The sequence below is a fragment of the Vulpes lagopus genome, chromosome 3 (genome assembly GCF_018345385.1).
Source record: "Vulpes lagopus strain Blue_001 chromosome 3, ASM1834538v1, whole genome shotgun sequence".
Classification (NCBI taxonomy): domain Eukaryota; kingdom Metazoa; phylum Chordata; class Mammalia; order Carnivora; family Canidae; genus Vulpes; species Vulpes lagopus.
Window position 1 is genome coordinate 5,726,921 of NC_054826.1, and position 4,661 is coordinate 5,731,581.

A 4,661-nucleotide genomic window follows, 5' to 3' on the forward strand; every position below is an offset into this window, starting at 1 on the left:
AAGAATATATTGGCAATACCAAATATCTCAAAGCGAAATCACATGTTCTTCAAGATTCCAAATGTTCTCTTGAACCTTACACCATTTTGTCACATTATATCTTGACTATAACTCAAGAACAGACCAACCTAATACCAATCTTCACATAAAATATCTTCATTATAATCTGAAACTACTAATTTGCCTCTTGTTTGGCCACAAATTTTCTTTTTGTGAATCAACATCCCAACTTCTTTTAGCTGCTTTAAACTCATTATATGGTCTCATTCATATGGGGAATATAAAAAATAGTGAAAGAGAATAAAGGGGAAAGGAGAAAAAATGAGTGGGAAATATCAGAGAGGGAGACAGAACGTGAAAGACTCCTAACTCTGGGAAACGAACAAGGGGTGGTAGAAAGGGAGGTGGGCAGGGGGTGGGGGTGACTGGGTGACGGGCACTGAGGGGGGCACTTGATGGGATGAGCACTGGGTGTTATGCTATATTTTGGCAAATTGAACTCCAATTAAAAAAATGAATAAAATAAATAAACTCACCCTCCAAAGAAAACTTTCCTAAGGAAGGAAAGAAAGAAAGAAAGAGAGAAAGAAAGAAAGAAAGAAAGAAAGAAAGAAAGAAAGAAAGAAGAAAGAAAGAAAGAAAGAAAGAAAGAAAGAAAGAAAGAAAGAGAGAAAGTTCTTAGTTCTTACTAGTTGATCATACCTTTCTATGATGCTTAGTATTTTCTTATTTTTATTTTCCCTTTCTCCTGTCTGTACCATTCTGTTATTTATTTTCACTGTAGTTGGATTTATTAGACCAGTGTAACAATTCTTATAGAGATTACCCTTTTTTTTAAGTAGAGATACTTCATGCTAAGTTATCCATATTGGAATTTACATAATTTTGTGGTTTTTGCAAAATCTATATGTAGTTCTTCTGATATATTTGCAAGTTACTAAGTTTTGTCTAGGACATTGAAACACTCTGCATAATTAATTGGACTGTTCAAAGTCATAGCATCTTTGAATAAGAGATGAAGAGTATCCAATTAATACTGATAGCCAAATAATGAGATATTAAAGACTGAAAGACACTAATAAGAACTCAATGCAAAGAAACTTCCAGAATTATCCCAGGGTAATGTTCTGGTTACAGTATCTACCATTTATCATGACAAAGACTGGCTATTTTTACATTGGTCTTTTACATATCCTCAAGATCCTTTCACTACTTTAGAAAATAGTTCAAATTCTTGCAATCCTAGTAGGGAAGTAATTTTCTGCTAAATTAATTTGTTGGAAGTAATCTCCCACTGACTTCCAATGTACTCTTTGCATGCTCCAGAAACTTTAGCTATTTGAGGTGTTCAAAGAGTGCTCATGGTAATAACGGTGATCACTCAAACCTCATGAAGATCTCTTGAACCTCATGGCTTATAGAGAGACAAAAGAATTTCAGCGATGCATCTCTCAGGTAAAGAAAAACAGGACACTGGTGGCCATCTCGTGCAAATTAAAGAGAAAAGAGAAAAGAATACATTGTCACACATAAAAGAGTTTTGGAAAATTCATTTGGAAAATGAGTAAGAACTCACATCCCATTTGAGTAGATTAAGAGAAGCGAAATTCATTAGAAGGTTTTAAAAGTCCAGTTTTAGGGGTGCCTGAGTGGCTCAGTTGGCTAAGTGTCTGACTCTTGACTTCAGCTCAGGTCATGATCTCAAGGTGGTGAGATCGAACCCCTGCTGGGCTGGATATGAGCCTGCTTAAGATTCTCTCCATCCCTCTCCCTCCGCCCTTCTGCACCCCCTGTGGTTCTCTCTCCCTCTTTAAAAAAATAAAAGTAAGAAATAAAACAAAAGTTGCTTTATTTAACTTGCATTTTTCCTTCTCAGTTTTGTATTTTTTTTTTTTCTGAGTGCTGCAGTTATTGAAAAATCAACTGCAAGACCACAGCTGTCTCTCCTCCTGGTTTTTTATTGCATATGTTAACTCTGCACAGGTATACTGCAATAGACTGTTACTAAGCAATTGAGAATCTATACCAGGAATAAGCCGCTATCACACAGTAGAAATGATGGCAAATGGAATTGTTTACCACCGTATATAATGTGGCAGCCAGCAATGATTTGGTTTTGTGCTTTTCACCTACCAAGAAGCTAAATTTAGGGACTGTTTTTTTTCTTAGCAAGGAGCTCACTTCTGAGCTCCTGTACATTAAGCATTCTTTAGATATTTCTTTGTAGTATGTTGATTTTAAGTGAAAGAGAGTGAGAAGTAAACATTTCTCACTGGCATATGACAACATGACCTATTTAAATGAACACATAGGAATGTATGATATTAAGAAATATTCCTACATGCATATGCTTGCAGTGGCTTTAAAATCATTGTTAATGCAGTCTCCATAGTTTTGCCTTTTCCAGAATGTCATATTACTCGACTCAAACAGAATGTGTACTCTTTTCAGACTGGCCTCTTTCACTTGGTAATACGTCTCCAAATTTCTCCATGTCTTTCAATGACTTGTGAGTTCATTTCTTTTTTGCCTTCATACTCCCTTGTCTGAAAGTATCACGGTTTATTTATCCATTCACCTACTGGCAGATACCTTGACTGCGTCCCTGTTTTGGCAACTATCAATCTCTCTACCCTAAACACCTGTGTGCAGGTTTTTGTAGACAGACATTTTCAACTGTTTTGCATTAATACCAAGAAGCGTGATTGCAGGATCATATGATCCATCTGATTACTCTTGTAAGAAATTAATTGCCAAACTATCTTTCGAGTGGCTGTGCCATTTTTCATTCCCACCAGCAATGAATGAGACTTCTTATTTTTCAATATCCACACCAGAATTTGGTGTTGTCAGTCTTCCAGATTTTAGCCATTCTCACAGGTACCTAGTAGTATGTCATTGCTGTTTTAATTGATTGCATTTTCAAAAATATTTTAATAGATACAAAATGCTTAACAAATAATTTATACTTTGTTTTTTGATATAGAGAAAATTATTTTTTTGTTGTTTTTGATTACCCTTATGTTGGTCTCTATTCCTTTGTTTTTTAAGATTTATTTATTTATTTATCCATGATAGACATAGCGAGAGAGAGAGAGAGAGAGAGAGAGAGAGAGAGAGAGAAATGCAGAAGGAGAAGCAGTCTCCATGCAGGGAGCCCGATGTGGGACTAAATCCTGGGACTCCAGGATCGTGCCCTGGGCCAAAGGCAGACACTAAACCACTGAGCCACCCAGGGATCCCCTGGTCTCTATTCCTATGCTTAGAGTTCTTCTCCCATTCTTTTCTTCTTATACTCTCCTTGATTAACTCTGTTTTGAATTGAAGCCAGCTCTTGAATAAGCTCATATTTTCACCTTTTTTTCAAAAATAGTTTTTTTCATAATCACATTCAAATATCATTCATTATCATTCTGCTATATATTTGTGCAATCGTTCATTAGTTCAACACACATTTATTCAATTCCCAGTGAGTACTGGGTATGATATCAGAAATACTAAAGCTCATATGAATGCATTCTTTGCTTAAGGAATTCACAACTTGATGAATTCAACAGATGCATAAATGAAAAACCACAAAATAATAAGTAGTATAACAATAGAATTTTAAAATAAAAGTAATAGCTAACATTTATCAATCTCCTATTATGTCACAAAATCTATACAGATATATTTAAGCTTACATCAAAACTATAAAATAAGTTATATAGTAGCATTTGTTTTGTGAATAGGCAGTTAAGAAAATTAAGGACTTTACCAAGGAAACTAAAAACTTACTGATGGGCGGGAATTCAAATGCAGACAGTCTGGCCACAGGGCATTGTACCCTTCAACTAATGGGTGTGCACATGTTTTAATCGTTTGGAAGTGGTTTTTTGAAAATCAAATGGTTAATGAGCTGAGCATGAGTATTAAAACTCAGAATTTGGAATCACAATCTTTGAAACCTAAAATGAAACTTAAATGGTATGTAGCTCTGCTCTTTTGTAAAGGAATCTGTTTCCCCAAATAGACTATGCATTCTATGTTCTGAGTCTTTCTGGTCACAAAATCGTTTCTCATGGTATAAGTTTGTTGAGCCCTAGAAGAATCATCCTTTATAGTAAGCTTGCAATAAATACCTCTTAAAGGATCAAGGAATTAGAAGGGGATCAGAAATGATGCCATGTCTATGTATAAAGCTACTCAAAATATACAATCTCTATGAAATGTTAAGATCTGTTGAAATGTGGACATATTAGATAGAATTTGGGGAAATTAATGGAGAGAAGAAAGAAAAGGCAAAGTCAAATCAGATGAGAAATTTCCCCTCAAATCATTATAGTCTGCGTAGCTTAGAGTTTGATGTTTACCAAGAATATCTCTCCATATATTTTTCTCCACAAATACCCCTACACTGACATCTTAAAATGTACACCTAATACAAATTTCCTCCTCCATTTTAATTTTCTTTCTAGTCCTACATTGAAAGGACTACATTGACCCTCCTTTTCCATTGATTCACTAGATATTTCCATTTGGGTATGTTACATTAAATAAATTAAATAAAACATATTCATTAAATATTAATGAAGCATTAAATAAAACATATTCAAAATAGACCTCATAAAAAAATAAAAAATAGACCTCATCATATTAACTCCCCAAATGATCTTTTACCT